This window comes from Panthera uncia, chromosome B4 (genome assembly GCF_023721935.1).
Source record: "Panthera uncia isolate 11264 chromosome B4, Puncia_PCG_1.0, whole genome shotgun sequence".
Lineage (NCBI taxonomy): Eukaryota > Metazoa > Chordata > Mammalia > Carnivora > Felidae > Panthera > Panthera uncia.
The window spans coordinates 39,984,063-40,001,924 of record NC_064809.1 but is presented as its reverse complement, the minus strand read 5'-3'; positions in this window follow the sequence as shown (position 1 = coordinate 40,001,924).

Below are 17,862 nucleotides of genomic sequence, written 5' to 3'. Positions count from 1 at the left end.
TTGATTTCTCCCCTCACTTTTTTTAACACTAAAAAAGTGCAGAACATCTTAAAGACATTAGGTACTATCATAAGCGTATTGTGAAAAAACTGGAAAATACAGAGAAGTTTAAAGAAGAAAATGACAACCTCCTGCCATCCAGAGATAAGTGTAAATATGTTAGCATATTTTTAAAAAAGATTTTACTTTAAAAAAAAATTTTTTTTTAGTGTTTATTTATTTTTGAGAGACAGGGAGAGACAGCATAAGCCGGAGAGGGCAGAGGGAGAGAGAAGGTGACCCAGAATATGAAGCAGGCTCCAGGCTCTGAGCTGTCAGCCCAGAGCCCGATGCGGGGCTCGAACTCACAGACCACGAGATCATGACCTGAGCCGAAGTCGGATGCTCAACCGACTGAGCCACCCAGGCGCCCCCAAAAAGATTTTACTTTTAAGTAATCTCAACACCCAGTGTGGGACTTGAACCCATGACCCCAAGATCAAGAGTCTCCTACTCTACTGACTGAGCCAGCCAGGAGCACACTCTGTGTTAGCCTATCTCTTTAGTGTTTTTTCCTCCATACGTTTTACATAGTTGCAATTACATGGAATATGCATATTCATCTGTCCTGTCACTTAAAGATTATTCCACAAACATTTCCCCATGTCATTTGTAACTGTTCTTCAACACTGTTTTTCCCAGCTACGTGATAATTCATCCCATGTGCGTGCCAAAAGTTATTCGACTAATCTAAACTGGGACGTGTAGGATGCTTACACTTCCATTTTGACAATTAGAAACAATGCTGCAGTGACTATCTTGGATGCAGATCTTTGCCCTCATTGTAGGTAGTTTCCTTCAGTTAATTCCTAGAAGTGGACTTAACCGGATCAAGAGTTGAACACATTACAGGAGTCTGATACATCATGTGTTCCCAAGTTGCCATATTTATACTCCCACTAGTTTGAAGAGCTGAGAGCACGAAAGAACACATTCCATTGTATCTTTACATTCTTTGCATATCGCTACATATGGAGTATCTTCATATTGTTTGGTTTGAGGTATTTTAAAATTTCTCTTCTGATTTATTTTTTGACCTCCAAGTTATTTGGAAGTATGCTTTGAAATTTCCAAATATATGAGGATTAAAAACATTTTTTAAGTTGACTTTTCAATGTAAATTGTAGTGTGCTCAGAGAATATGGAGTGCATGTTACCTATTTATTCTCTGAAATGTGCTGGAAATTGTGCATAATTAATTTTTGTAAATGTAGGGGTGACTAACCATCTCTATTTGTTTGGGACTGAGGGGTTCCTGGGATGAAGGACTTTCAGTGCTAAATTCAGAAGACTCCTGGTCAAACAGGACTGTTATCTTCTGTGTACCTGAGGATACTGTGGATTCTCCAATTATTGGTGCAAAGTTCCAAACAGATACATTAGATCAACCTTATATATTGTTTTTTAAAAACAATTTTTAGTTAAAATCTTTATTTTCAGAAAATTATAGATTCATGTGCAATTGTAAAGAGTAGTACAGAGAGATCCATTGCAATTCCCTTTAATGGTAACATCTTGCAAAACCATAGTAAAATATCACCTCCAGGAAACTGACATGGATGCAACCCACCCATTTTATTCAGAGTTCAGTAGTTTTACTTGTGTTCGTGTGTGTGTGTGTGTGTGTGTGTATTTAGTTCTGTACAATTTTATCACATGTAGGTTTGTGTCTCCACTACCATGTCAACATATGGCCATCACAACAAAGATCCCTCTCGGGGCGCCTGGGTGGCGCAGTCGGTTAAGCGTCCGACTTCAGCCAGGTCACGATCTCGCGGTCCGTGAGTTCGAGCCCCGCGTCAGGCTCTGGGCTGATGGCTCGGAGCCTGGAGCCTGTTTCCGATTCTGTGTCTCCCTCTCTCTCTGCCCCTCCCCCGTTCATGCTCTGTCTCTCTCTGTCCCAAAAATAAATAAAAAACGTTGAAAAAAAAATTAAAAAAAAAAAAAAGATCCCTCTCATTGCTCTTTTATAACCACAAGCACCTCCTTTTTGTTTTTTTATTTTTATTTATTTATTTATTTTTTAACGTTTATTTATTTTTGAGACAGAGAGAGACAGAGCATGAACGGGGGAGAGTCAGAGAGAGGGAGACACAGAATCTGAAACAGGCTCCAGGCTCTGAGCTGTCAGCACAGAGCCCGACGCGGGGCTTGAACTCACAGACCGCGAGATCGTGACCTGAGCCGAAGTCGGCCGCTTAACTGACTGAGCCACCCAGGCGCCCCATCCTTTTTGTTTTTTTAATTATTTTTTTATGTTTATTTTTATTTTTGAGAGAGAAAAGGAGAGTTAGAGCACAAGCAGGGGAGGGGCAGAGAGAGAAAAAGGAGACACAGGATCCAAGCAGGCTCCAGGCTCTGAGCTGTCAGCACAGAGCCTGACGGGGGGCTTGAACCTATGGACCGTGAGATCATGATCTGAGCTGAAGTTGACGCTTAACTGACTCAGCCACCCAGGCGCCCCAAGCACCTCCTTTTTGTACCCCACCTCACAAACTCCTCTCTTCTGCCTCTAACTCTTGGTAACCACTAATGTGTTCTCCATTTCTGTAATTTTGTAATTTCAAGAGTGTTACATAAATGGAATCATACAGTATGTCAACTTTTGGGGTTTTGTATGTGTATCAGTGGTTTGTTCTTTCTTATTGCTGACCAGTATTTCATAGGTGGATGGACCACCATTTGTTTAACTATTAACCCAATGAAGGACAACTGAGTTGTTTCCAGTTTTTGACTATTACAAATAAAGCTGTTACAAACATTCATGTATAGGATTTGGTATAACCTAAGTTTCCATTTCTCCTGCCTAAATGCTCAAGAATGCAATGACTGGGTTTAATTGTTTAAAAAAATTCCTATTTTACCAGTTTGATCTGCTTGACCTATAGATATTTGAGAAAGGCTTTTAGGGGCACCTGGGTGGCTCAGTCGGTTAAGTGTCTGACTTCAGGCTCAGGTCATGACCTCACAGTTCATGGGTTCAAGCCCTGTGTCAGGCTCTGCGCTGACAGCGCAGAGCCTGGAGCCTGCTTCAGATTCTGTGTTTCCCTCTCTTTCTCTCTGCCCCTCCCCTGTTTGTTCTCTCTCTCAAAAATAAATAAACATTAAAAAAAAAAAAGAAAGACTTTGAAATTGACTTAGTGACTTATGTATTTTAGAAGCTATTTTATAAGATGTCCACAATGTGAGAAATGTTGTAACTTTCTGTCCGTAAAGCTAGAACCCCAGGGCCTGGGATAGTGGTTCTGGGTTTAGGAATCCTTTGGTGCTGTGTGGACCAGAAACTCCACCAGATGTACTGGTTTGAGACTCTCTAACTCTACGGCAATAATAATGTGGTGTCGTAGTTACCAAGAATGTGAGAGAATTAGTTTGAAGTTGTGCCACCCCTTTGACATTGGACCGCAGGCACGTCATGACCATGATGATGACTGTAGAGGAAGGAAGTGAGCATACTATTTCGCCCCCACAGATGTCCCTAGGAGACAGGAAGTAGAGGAGGATGGCTTCCCTTCAGGTGCTGGCAGTATATGCTGGAAGCTGGGAGCCTGGTTTGAAAAGTCTACTGTGTTTGTTCATTTGGCGTGAACTGCCCCAGAGGAAGTTCTCTAACCTGTGGAATTTGCACAGAAGAGATGTTCCAAATACACAAAGAAAAGGCAAATACGAGCCCTGCTAGGAAATCTTTCCTTCTGGAGGTTCTTTTGCATTTGTATTAGTTACACTCTGGAGAATTTACTGCACGTAGGCAGAGGTCAACTCCGGCATTCCCCCTGCCTCTGGGCAGCATTCCTGGAAGTGCCTTCAACAGTCACACCTTCCCAGGTGTGCAATTCTGCTTAGCATCAGATCCAGGGATCCCACTTCCTTGAGCCCCATAGCACCCATTGTCCTCTTAACACTAATTTAATAAGGCTGCCTGGAGCAAGGGCTGTGCAGCTCTGTCTGTGTTAGTTTCCTATTGTTCTCGTACCAAATGGTCACAAACTTAATGGCTTAAAACAACACAAATTTGTATCTACTAGTTTTGGAAGCCAGAAGTCTGAAATGGGTCAAAATCAAGGTATCAGCAGAGCTGTGTTCCTTCCGTAGGTTCTAGGGGGAGAATCTGTTCCTTGCCTACTCTGGCCTCCAGAGTCTGCCCACGTTCCTTGGCTCATGGCCCCCTACCACCCCAAACTCTGCATCTGCAATCACATCTTCCCTGACTCTGACCCTACTGCCTCCTCACATAAGAACCCTTTGGATTAGATTGGACAATCCAGGATAGTCTCCCCATCTCAATTTTTTAATTTAATCACATTTGCAAAGTCCCTTTTGTCAAAGGGTATCTGCTGGCTGTATCTGCTCAAGATCCAGGGCCCCGTTTAGGCCCTCATTGTGTATCTTCTGGAAGCATCCATCAGCCACCTGATCAGTCTCCCTTTGTCTATTTGGCTCCTCTACAATCCATGGCCTCTGCAGCTACTGTGTCTTACCCAGAGGCTACTAGATCAACACAAACCCCTGACCCTGGCTCAAGGTTCTTGATAGATTGTCTTCCCATTTTTTCTTATCTCCTACAGGTCTCGTTTATTTGCTTTAACTACCAGCCTATTTTGTCACATATGTATTTTAACATGCACAGAGTTTTCCTGCTTCTCTGCTATTACTTCTTTCTTTGCATCTGAAATGCCCTTTTCCCTCATTTTCACCTGTTGAAATCCTGCTCGACCTTATCATCAAAGACCTTAAAATGTAGATGACCATTGATCCAGAACTTCCATAGGAATTTCAGGCAGTGGAATAATCCTGAGGGTTGCGCATAGATACAGCTTCAAAGATGTTCACTGTAGCACTATTAATAAAAAGAAAAAGTAGAACCAACCTAAATAGATATCCAACTATATGGAACTGGTGTCATAAATCGTGGAATATCATGAAGAGAAACATTCAGTGAACAAAAGAAAAAAATACAAAAGTGTTAGTGAATTGAATATTTATGATATATTCAAAAGCAAAAACCCAGGTTATAAAACTATCTGTATAAAAAGATTTTATTTAAAAATTATATCTTAGTGGTGCCTGGGTGGCTCAATCGGTTAATTGTCCAATTTTGGCTCAGGTCATAATCTCACGGTTCCTGAGTTTGAGCCCCACATTTGGGTTCTGTGCTGACAGCTCAGAGCCTGGAGCCTACTTTGGATTCTGTGTCCCCTTCTCTTTCTACTCCTCCCTGGCTCTTGTTGTCTCTCAAAAATAAACAAAAAAATATTATATTTTGTATGTATATAATATATATATTTGAAAAGGAAAGTAAAATGCTTAAACTTTTTTTAAAATTTTACATTTATTTATTTTTAATTTGTTTTTAACATTTTAAATTTGTTTTTGAGAGACAGAGCATGAGTGGGAGAAGGGCAAAGAGAGGGGAGACACAGAATACAAAGCAGGCTCCAGGCTCTGAGCTGCCAGCACAGAGCCCGACATGGGGCTTGAACCCATGAACTGTGAGATCATGACCTGAGCCTATGTCAGACACTTTAACCAACTGAGCCACGCAGGCACCCTGCGTTTATTTATTAAATTCAAATTAGTTAACATACAGTGTAGTATTGGTTTCAGGAGTAGAATTTAGTGATTCATCACTTACATACAACACCCAGTGCTCATCCCAGCAAGTGCCCTCCTTAATGCCCATCACGCATTTAGCCCATCTGCCAACCCACTCCCCACTAGCAACCCTGTTTGTTCTCTGTATTTAAGAGACTCTTCTGGTTTTCCTCCCTCTCCATTTATATCTTATTTTTCCTTCTCTTCCCCTATGATCATCTGTTGCATTTCTTAAATTCCACATATGAGTGAAATAATATGATATTTGTCTTTTTCTGCCTGACTTATTTCACTTAGCATAATACCCTCTAGTTCCATCCATGTTGCTGCAAATGGCAAGATTTCATTCTTTTTGATCACCCAGTAGTATTCCATTGTATATACCACATCTTTTTTACCCATTCATTGTCGATGGACATTTGGGCTCTTTCCATATTTTGGCTATTGTCAATAGTGCTGCTATAAACATTGGGGTGCATGTGCCCCTGTGAATCAGTACTCTTGTATCCTTTGGATAAATACTTTGTAGTGCAATGGTTGGGTCGTAGGGTAGTTCTATTTTTAATTTTTTGAGGAACCTCCACACCGTGTTCCAGAGTGGCTACACCAGTTTGCAAAAGTGTTCCCCTCTTTCTGCATTCTTGCCAACATCTGTTGTTTCCTGAGTTGTTAATTTCAACATGCTAAACTATTGATGGTGGTTGTTTCTGTGTAATAGGATTATGGGTGATTTTTATTTTCTTATTTTTATTTGTCCATACTTTTGTCCGTACTTTATAACCATATGCTGCTTTTATAATAATAAAAAAGTGATTAACGTTGTTAAAATATCACTCTACCCACCCTCCCCAAGTCAGTTCAAACTCCATCCATTCCTGCTAGGGAAGGTGTTGGTTGGCCATCATCCCCGACAAAGGTGAGTGCCCTTTCCTTTGACTCTCCATCACGGTTTGTAACCACTTAGTGTACCTCTTGTATTTATAATTGCTCCAGAGCAACCTCTGGGAATAGAACTTCATCACTGTGGTGTAAGGCTGACAGCTGCTCTCCTCCCTAGGGAGCACGGCTCGAGTGGGAGCACTCATACATCCCATACTCCACATCCCATGGCAGGCAGCCAGCCAGGATGCAAGGCAGAGTGACTGGAGGTTAGTGGTTTGGTGGGTCACTTTTGCTAAGGGTCCTGCTCCTGTGTTTGGAGGTGGGGTGGAGTCTGGGAAGGCAGGCTGCTTTCCAAATTCCATTCCCATTCTCATGGAACTGGTGGTCTGATTAGGGAGATAAGGCATCAACATATCACGTTCATAAAAAAAAAATACAAAAATTGCCAACAGATATCTTGTTAGTAGTATGAGGGGAGAGGAAGGAGAGGTCACACAGGTCATGGCAGAGGGACGTGCTCCAGACTGTTAAAACATCAAGCCAATGCGATTAGATCCCCAGGCTATATATAAATGTATCTCAAACACTCACGCAGCTCAGGGCCATTGGTGAATGTCTACAGTTTTCATTTCATAGAGCGTGCTTTTATACACAAAGAACTTCATAGAATCCCAGGAAAGCCAACAACCTCAGTGGAAATATTAACTCAGAAAAGGCTCCCTGGACAATTTTCCAATTTATTAACTGATCAACTGGATTTAATATGTAAAATTAAAGTCACTGGGCTTATACTGGCAAATGTAAAACTTGGTGGCATGGTCTACGACTTGGGATTTCCGTAGGTAATGATGTTAGTGTCAAATGGCCCAATTCTAGGTGTGCTAAGAGGAGTCAGGGGTTGGAGGGCTGAGGGCTCCACAGCCTGCACCTGCAGCCCCAGGTGCTCCTCACACTGTGGCTGCTGTAACTTCCACCCCAATGCGGTTTATGCGGCCCTTTGTGTGGCCAATCAGGAGTCCCAGCTGCATTCATCTCTGTTCCCCTGTAGTTAGAGAAAACAGTCTTTTAAAAAAATGTTTATATAATTGAGAAAGGGAGAGAGTGTGTGTGAGTGGGGGAGGACCAGAGAGAGAGGGAGAAAGAGAATCCCAAGCAGGCTCCTCACTGTCAGCGCAGAGCCTGATGTGGGGCTTGATCTGATGAACCGTGAGATCATGACCTGAGCCAAAACCAAAAGCTGGACACTCAACCGAATAAGCCACCCAGGCGCCCTGGCACTGCCTATTTAGATAAGACACTGGAATTTCTATTTTATCAGAGTATAACACTCTTGACTGGAATATTAAGACTATAATGGGGCACCTGGGTGGCTCTCTGCAAGGGAGGGATGTGGAGGATGATAGCAGAGAGGAGTGGGAGAAGAGGAAGGTCTTTCAGAGAATGGAACCAGTGAGCCAAGCACAGGAGGCGTCTGGGAGTGATGCCGGTGGGCGAGGAGCAGACATTCTGGGGTACACGGTGACGCCAGGGTGGACAGGTGCACAGCAGGGCCCAGGAGGCAGTTAAGTGCACTGACTATGGAGCACGAGGCCCCAGAAGGAGGGCCCTACTAAAAAGGAAGAAGTAGGGGCTCTGGGACTCCCTCTGCTGCCTTCCTTTGGTGGCTTCTCTGTACTTTGGCTGCTTCTGCCTTGCCTACACTGTCTTGGGGTTCAGGAGGAAGCAGCAGCATCCCGGGGAGTCAGAGGTCATGGAACCTGGAAGTTGGGGGCCACTAGTCTTTAGAGGAGTTGTGTGGGCTTGGGAAAGAGGAAGTGCAAGGGGATGGGCTAAGATTTCAGAAACTTGACCTTGCTTTCTGAGCACATGGCACCCCTTGGATTTTTGTGTCACCTTGCCTTGAAGAAGGTTGCATTTAATTTGGTTTAAAACAAATAAAAGGATGTGGCATATCCCATGAATGCAAGTTTGTGGACTAAGATTCGTAGTCCCCACAACAGATTTGAAGATTCAAGTTGACAACTTTTGTAATATTTCTGGAAGCCTTATCCAAGAAACTCATACCAGTATTGCTTCTGAGAGGGAAATTAGGGGGCCGGTAGGGTGACCAACTGTCCCAGTTTGCTGAGAAATGTCCCAGTTTTAGTAATAAAAACCCCATGTCCCCAAGAGTCCCTCAGTTCATAGTGAAGTAAGATGATTGTCATCCACCTGGGAGGAAGGGAGGTTTGACTTTTCACTGTGCATCCTTCTCAACACTTTGTGTTTTGTACTTTTACTTTGGATCTATGGTACCTAGCACCCCCTCGCCACCAAAAAAGCATTAAATGATTCCTCAAACTCCCGCACATAAAAAACAAACAAACAAAAAAACCCTTCATAAATAAAGGTTAAAGGTACAGGAAGAACGGAGAAAAACATTTGCATACTAATGTGAGGAAAATGGAATAATATTCTTTCTTTTTAAATTTTTTTTTAATGTTTATAATTTATTCTTGAGAGAGAGAAACAGAGCACGGGGCGGGGGGGGGGGGGGGCGGGCAGAGAGAGAGGGAGACACAGAATCTGAAACAGGCTCCAGGCTCTGAGCTGTCAGCACAGAGCCCAACGCAGGGCTCGAACTCACGGACCGCAAGATCATGACCTGAGCCAAAGTCAGACACTCAACTGACTGAGCCACCCAGGCGCCCCAATAATATTCTTAATCTATAAAGAGCTTAAACAAATAATCAAGAAAAGACAAACATCTCAGTTGAAAATGAGCTAAAGACACAAGAACTTCACAATAGAAGAAATACAAATGGAAATAGTAGAAAATATTTCCTAATAATGAAAGGAATGAATATTCAAACAATAATCGCATACCAGTATCTGCCAGTGAAGTTACCAAATAATAAAAAAGAATTGTCTTAGTTCAGGCTGCTGACTTAAAAAAATTTTTTTTTAGTGTTTATTTATTTTTAAGAGACATGGACAGAGTGTGAGCGGGAGGGGGACCAAGGGAGAGGGGGAGACACAGAATCTGAAGCAGGCTCTAGGCCCTGAGCTGTCAGCACAGAGTCTGACGTGGGGCTTGAACCCATGAACTGTGAGATCATAACCTAAGCCGAAGTCAGATGCTTAACCAACTGAGCCACCCAGGTGCCCCAAGCTGCTGGCTTTTTAATGGTATTTCGCTATTTAAAAAACCCCTACAGCCTGGGTGGCCTTAGCAACAGATATTATTTCTCATGGTTCTGGAGGCTGGAGGTCCAAGATCAGGGTGCCAAGAGATCCATTTCTTGGTGATGGTCTGCTTCTTGGCTTGCAGACAGTTGCTTTCTCACTGTGTCCTCACATGTCAGAGAAAACTCTCGTGTCTCTTCCTCTTCTTATTAGGGCACTAATGCCATCATGGGCCTCATCCTCCTGACCTCTAAGCCTAATTATTTCGGAAAGGCCCACCTCCTAATACCACCACATTGAGAGGGAGGGCTTCAACATATGAATTTTGGAGGACACACACATTCAGTTCACAATAATAATAAAATGCCCTGGGGGGCACCTGGGTGGCTCAGTCAGTTAAGTGTCCGACTTCAGCTCAGGGCACGATCTCACGGTTTGTGAGTTTGAGACCTGCATCAGGCTCTGTGCTGGCAGCTCAGAGCCTGGAGCCTGCTTCAGATTCTGTCTCCCTCTCTCTCTGCTCCTCCCCCACTCGCACTCTGTTTCTCTCTCTCAAAAATAAACAAACATTAAAAAAACGAAAACAAAAATAAAATGCTTTGGAAGTGTAGATTGGCATAATTCTTGGCAGAATATATAAAAGTCTTAACAATTTTTGTGCCTTTGACCCAGTGATTTTTTTTTTTTTTTTTTTTTTTTTTTTTTTTACTGCAAGGACTTTGTTTTAAGGCCATAGGCCACGTGTGCAAAAATGTGTGTGCAAGGATGCCAGTGACTTTGCTGCTTGTAAGGGTAAAACCATATGCCAAGGTCCCTGGCCTCAGGGCTTTACTTAAAAAAAAAATTTTTTTTTTTTACATTTACTTATTTTTGATAGAGAGAGACAGAGCACAAGTGGGGCAGGGGCAGAGAGAGAAGGAGACACAGAATCCAAAGCAGGCTCCAGGCTCAGAGCTGTCAGCACAGAGCCTGACACGGGGCTTGAACTCACGTACCTTGAGATCATGACCTGAGTTGAAGCCAGAGGCTTAACTGACTGAGCCACCTAGGCGCCCCCAGGGCTTTACTTTTAAATGAAAATTTCAACCTTACAGAAAACTGAAGAGGATAATATAGTATAATAGTTACATAGATAATACAGCCAGATTGGTCCCATCTCAACATGTTTCCATATTTGCCTCATATTTTTGAAATGATGAAATAAATAAAGCATATACAAAGAGGAATAGCCCTGTATGTACTGTTCTCTGGATTTCATCTTCTTTGATCCCCCTAGAAGCAGCCACTATCTTGAATTTACTGGTCATCACACCGTGCATGTGTATGTTTAGTTTATTGGCAATTAAACATATTTATAAGCAATAGTATACAGTTTTCTTTTACATGGTCTTTAACTTTACAGAAATGCTAGCTCGCTGTAGAGATCCTCTGATACTTGCTTTTATTTCTTGCTCACCATTATTTTGGGGATTTATCCATGTTGGTACACAGAGCCCAGATTATTTTTTCACTGCTATTTGGCATTTCATAGGATGAATGTATCGCAAGTTATTCATGCATGCTGTTGAAGTATATTTAGGTTGTTTACACATTTTTTGTGACTACATTCACTGTTGCAGGTAAACATTCTGTGCAAATTGCTTTGTGCACGTGGATGAAAATTTCTCCAGGGGATATGTCTAGGAGTACAATTGCTGGATCATGGGGAATTGCTATTAAATGTAATAGCTATTTCCACATTTTTCTCCAAAGTGATACACCATTTGTCACAACAACAGCAAGCAGGAGTTCCAGTAGCCCCACATCCTTGCCAATCTGATGGATAGATAACTAATTGTGGTATTATTTTGGATTTTCCTGATGACCAGTGGGGTTGAATTGTTTTTCATATGTTTACTGGCCAAATGGGTTTCTTCCTTTTCTGTGAATTGTCTTTCTGTATCACTTATCTACTGCCACTGGGTTGTTTGTCCATTTTTTTTTTTTTAACTTAAAAAATTTTACATACAGGGAGGGATTCCTGGGTGGCTCAGGCAGTTAAGCGTCCAACTTTGGCTCAGGTCATGATCTTGCAGTTTGTGGGTCTGAGCCTCACATTGGGCTCTGTGCTGACAGCTCAGAGCCTGGATGGAGCCTGCTTTGCATTCTGTGTCTCCCTTCCTGTCTGCCCCTTCCCTGCTCACGCTCTGTCTCTCTCAAAAATAAATAAACATTAACAGAATTTGACATGTAAAATTATATTAGTTTCAAGTGTACAATATAATGATTTGATATTTATATATATTGTGAAGTGATCACCACAATACATCTAGTTGACATCTGACACCACCCATAGTTACATTTTTTTTTTTTCCTGGTAATGAGAACTTTTAAAATCTACCCTCTCAGCAACTTTCATATGTATAATATAGTATTATTAACTATAATCACCATGTTGTACATTATATCCAATGACTTATTGATTTGATAACTGGAAGCTTGTATCTTTTTACCCCTTTCACCTCTGGCCACCACCAATCCATGAGCTTGCTTTTTAAATTTTGTTTTTCTTTTAGAGTCCACATATCAGTGAAATCACATCGTATTTGTCTTTCTTTGACTGACTTATTTCACTTACCATAATGCCTACAAGGTCCATCCATGTTGTCAAGGATGAGATTTCCTTCTTTCTCATGGATGAGAAATATTCCTATAAATGTACATACTACCTCTTCTTTATTCATTCATCCATTGATGGACACTTAGGTTACTTCTATGTCATGACTATTGTAAATAATGATGCAATGAATATGCATATATATTTTTGAGCGAGTGTTTTCATGTCCCTCAAATAAATACCCAGAAGTGAGGTTGCTGGGTCACAGGGCAGTTCTATTCTTAAGTTTTTGAGGAAGCTCCCATAGTGGCTACACCAATTTACATTCCCACCAACAGCACACAAGGGTTCCCCTTCCTCCTCATCCTCGCTGACGCTAGTTATTTCTTATCTTTTTCATACTAGCCACTGTTCATTTCCTACTGACAATTTTAAATTTCAAGTTGTCTGAACTATTCTTAATCTTTTGCTTTCCATATGGATTTTGATCAGATTGTCTAATTTCATGAAAAGTCTTGCTACATTTTGATTGGCGTTGCATTTAATTTATAGAGTAATTTGAGGATAATTGGTATGTTTACATTATTGTGGTTTAGTATGTATGAACACAGTGTACCTTCCTATTATGTTTTCTTTTATGTCTTGTAACAAAATTTATGATTTTCTGCATAATGGTATTATACAGATTTTATGGAATTTATCCTTTTTTAAATAACAGTATCCCTCGTTTTATTTCTGATATTGTTTCCCTTTGTTTTCTTTCCATTGTTTTTTCCTTTCTTTTTAAGTTTATTTTTTTTAGTAACCTCTACACCCAGCTATGGGTCTTGAACTCATGACCTCGAGATCAAGAGTCATGTGCTCTTTCCGACTGAGTCAGCCAGGAGCCCTTGGAATTCATTCTTAAGTGCCTTACAGTATTTCTTTTGCTGACAGAGTCACTTTAAAGATTGCATTTTATAATTATACAGGAACATAATAGATTTTGAAAATTCATCTTGTTTTAGCAAACTGCTGAATTCTGAATAAGATTCTTTTATGTCAATTCTCTGAAATTTTTCTATACCGATAATCTTATCTTCAAATAACTATTTTGCTTTTCCCCATCAAAGTTGCATATATGTCCTCGTGTTTTGCTACTGTACTGGCCTGAATGTCTGATTCAATGTTGACTAGCAGTGATGATACGGGACATCTTTGTCTAACAGTTTTTAAAGGGGAAGTGGCTTATAATTTACTGTAATTGTGAAGTTTGTGCTCTTTCTTAGGTCAAGAACATTCCTTTATTTTAGTGGCTAATATTTTGTTTGCTTGCTTTCCTTAAGTGAATGTGGTTTACTTTTACCTAAAGCCTTTTCACTTTGCCTTATAATTCGATAATTTTTAAAATACTTTTGGAGTTTATATCATGAAGTGCACATAAATCTATAATTATCTCTTCCTGGGGTGTTCATCTTTTCACCAACTTTTTATCCTCTTTATGTCTAAAGATGACCTTTATCCTATGTCTGTTTTGTCTGATGGTAGTATAACAATCTTTCTCTTGGTTACCATGACCTTTTGCTTTTTTTCCCCATGCAGTCTTGTGTCTTCATGTTTTAGGTCTGTCTCTTGAACATTGCTGGATTGTGTGACTTTTAAAAGAAATCCAGTCTGATAATCTTTCTTTTTACTGCTGATTAACAATGTTTAGATTAAAAAAAATTTTTTTTTAAGTTTTGGGACAGAGAGCAAGCAGGGGAGGGACAGAGAGAGGGAGAGAGAGAGAGAGAGAGAGAGAGAGAGAGAGAATCCCAAGCAGGCTCTGCACTGTCAGCATGGAGCCCAATGTGAGGCTTGAACTCATGAACTGTGAGATCTTGACCTGAGCTAAAACCAAGAGTTGAACACTTAACTGACTGAGCCACCCAGGCACCCCACCAATATTTGGATTTTTGTGTGCTTTAAAAAAGTTGTTTCTTCAATGTTTATTTATTTTGAGAGAGAGAGAGATAGAGAGATAGAGAGCCAGAGCCAGAGCAGGGGAGGGGCCGAGAGAGAGGGAGACACAGAATCTGAAGCAGGCTCCAGGCTCTGGGCTGTCAGCACAAAGCCTGACCTGGGGCTCCAACTCATGAACCGGGAGATCATTACCTGAGCTGAAGTTAGAGGTTCAGCTGACTGAGCCACCCAGTTGCCCCTGTGTGCGATCTTAATTTACGCTATTTGCTCTGCTCTTTTCATGCTATTTATTTATTTATTTATTTTTTTTCTAGGTCAATCTAGTTTTATTTATTTCTTGTTTTTCCTCGTTGGTTTGGAAAAGTACATTCAATTCTATTCTTTTAATAGCATTTCTTGAAATTTTGGTATTCATGGTAGGTTTAACCAAGTCTACAGTTATTACGTCTTTCTTTCTCCTGAGCAATTCTAGGACATTAATATACTCTCGTGCTCCTCACCTACTCCCCATCTTAGGTACTATTGCTGTCTGGTATTTTGGTTCTATCTTATTTTTTTTTAACTCTCTAATTAATCATTGTGATTGTTACTATTTGTTTTAATTTTGTTTTAGCGTTTATTCATTTTTGAGAGACAGAGCATGAGTGGGGGAAGAGCTGAGAGAGAGAGGGAGACATAGAATCTGAAGCAGGCTCCAGGATCTCACCTGTCAGCACAGAGCCTGATGTGGGGCTCAAAGTCACTGACTGAGCCACCCAGGAGCCCCTGATTGTTACTATTTTATGCAATCACTGCCTGCTCCTATTTGCCTCTGTATTTGCCAATTTCTTGGTTTGCCTTTTCTTCTGGAATATTCTTTCTGGGTTTAATTTCCTTCTTCCTGAAGTACTTTCTTTAGCAGTTCTCTCAGAAAAGACTCTTCTTTCTTTGTTTCTTTCTTTTTTTAAGTTTATTTATTTATGAATAAATATTACGAGAGATCACAAGCGGGGGAGGGGCTGAGAGAGAGGGAGACACAGAATCCGAAGCAGGATCCAGGCTCTGAGCTGTCAGCGCAGAGCCTGACCTGAGGGCTCGAACCCAACAACCACAAGATGGTGACCTGAGCCAGAGCTGGATGCCACCAACCGAGCCATCCAGGTGCCCCTCCAAAAGGACTCTTCATGTTAAACACACTGTCATTTTTCTCAAAAGTGTCTCTACTTTCCCTTAACTCTGAAAGATAATTTAATTAGGCAGAATGCCTCTCCCATGCCCCTCTGAACTTTGTATGTTTCTTCTAGCCTGCCGGAGTCAGCACCATTGTGCCTGAGGATCAGAGTGTGGAGGAGTTAGTGCCCCTGGGGAGCAGCCCTTGACAATTAATCACCCGGGTAGGTTTAGAAATGCCCGTGCTCTCTTGACCCAAGAGTGGGTTAATTCTGAGCATGAGACTCACCCTTTCTCCAGACTTTCCTCACAGGATTAAGCTCAGATGCCCACATGGCGGCTGTTTCAGAAACATCTTTTGCTGGCTGCTCTCCCTTCCCCATATCACGTCCCCACTTCCCTTCTGGTGTTTCCTGCTCTGCCAAATAAATGATCTGCACTAGAATTCTCAGGGCCTGCTTCCGGGGGGGCATGCAAGAGAAGGCACGGCATATAGACATCTACATTGAAGGACAGTCGCTCAGCATTTCTCTTTGGATTTTCTCATTCTGTTTCTTAACCCATCTCTCATTGTTCTCATCTCCTTATCTCTTTGAATAATTTCCTCAGCTCTATCTTCCAGCAGTTTGTTTTCTTCAGGAATGTCTTGTTTGTATTTGGAGTTTTCAATGAATTTACTATGTATTCTCATTTCTTAAAGTTCTTTTTCAAGTCTTCCTGTTCTCTTCTCATTATGTCTTTTTCTTTTGTGTTCTCAATTCCTGTTCTTTAGTCTATGATAATTTGAAACACTTTGGTTTTTTCATCTCTACGTGATCACTTTATTATCTGAAGTTCTTAGAGGATCTAATCCTGCTTTCGGTTGTGACTGCCTATTCTTGCTCACGGTGGATTGTTTTATCAAGTGTTTTGACATTTGTGATTGTGAAGTGATCCCTTAGAGAACTTTATCTGTGGATATCGGATATCTGTGGATAACCTAGGAAGAAGGTTTATCTTTCTTATTTTTTTATTTATTAAAATTTTTTTAAATGTTTGTTTATTTTTGAGAGAGAGAGACAGAGCATGAGCCGGAGAGGGGGCAGAGAGAGAGGGAGACACAGAATCCCAAGCAGGTTCCAAGTGTGCCGACAGCTCAGAGCCTGATGTGGGACTTGAATTCATGAACCATGAGATCATGACCTGAGCTGAAGTCGGACGCTTAAATGACTGAGCCACCTAGGCGCCCCAGAAGGTTTATCTTTTTAGTGTTTATTTATTTTTGAGAGAGAGAGAAAGAGAGAGAGAGAGAGAGAGAGAGAGAGTTCGAGCAGGGTAGGTGCGGAGAGAGAGAGAGGAACACACAGTCTGAAGCTGTCAGCACAGAGCCTGACGTGGAGCTTGAACTCAGGAGTGGAGATGTCACGACCTGAGACGAAGTCGATTGCTTAACCGACTGAGCCACCCAGGCTCCCCAGAAGGTTTAGCTTTTTAGATAGATTTTTAAAATTTGTTTCTGCCAGGAGCCCCAGGTACTGGCCTAAAACTAACTTCTGTGTCAACTTCTCAACTTGGGAGTTCCTGGACCATGTGGTCATGTCAATTTGAACCTGAAACCTGCATGAGTGTAGGCCTATGGCTACAAATTCTAGAGAAAGACTTTACTTTTCCATCTCCAAAACCAATGGAGATAGACAAACTCCTTATCTTCTATGTTGATGGCTGGAATTTTTCCTGGCCCACCCTTTGGAAGGTTTCTCTTCAAATATCAGCTTTATGAAGGAGTCTTGTCCAGCTGTCTGGCTGGGTCAGGCCCAGAGCCTCATTTCCTGTTCTTGCAATGCCTGGCCTCAAGCCTGGAGTGTACCTGGATTCACTAAACCTGTAGGCTTGCACCACTTCCTGCTCTTGGGGATCCTAGATCCTCGGAGATGTTCATTATTTTGCTCCCAGTTTAGCTGTGCATTCAAAAAGCATTTGTCTTATTTAAATGGCATTTATTTATTTATTTAAAAAGTTTATTTAATTATTTTGAGAGAGAGCTTGCGTGTGTGTGCACGGGGGAGGGGCAGAGAGAGCGAGAGAGGATTCCAAGCCTCCACACGGTCAGTACAGAGCCCCATGTGGGGCTGGAACTCACGAACTGTGAGATCATGACCTGAGCTGAAATCAAGACTCTGACGCTTAACTGACTGAGCCACCCAGGTGCCCCTAACACGGCATTTAATGATACTTCACAGTGGGCAGATTTTCAGCTATCAAGTAAAATAAAACAAAACAAAACAAAAAAACAAGCTAGATATGGAAATCCTTAAGTACCTTTGCTACTCTATCATACTAATTCTGCCTCTACTGCCGTTTTCTTTCTTGGGAACATTCATCCTCCTCTCCTGGGTGCGAAAGGGAGTGGTAGAGCATGAGGTATGGGAAGTGGGGAAGCTGGGGACTAATGGTTTCCCAGAGTCTTAGGGCAAGTGGTAATGATCCACAAGAAGCAATGATGTGGGCTTCTTCACCTA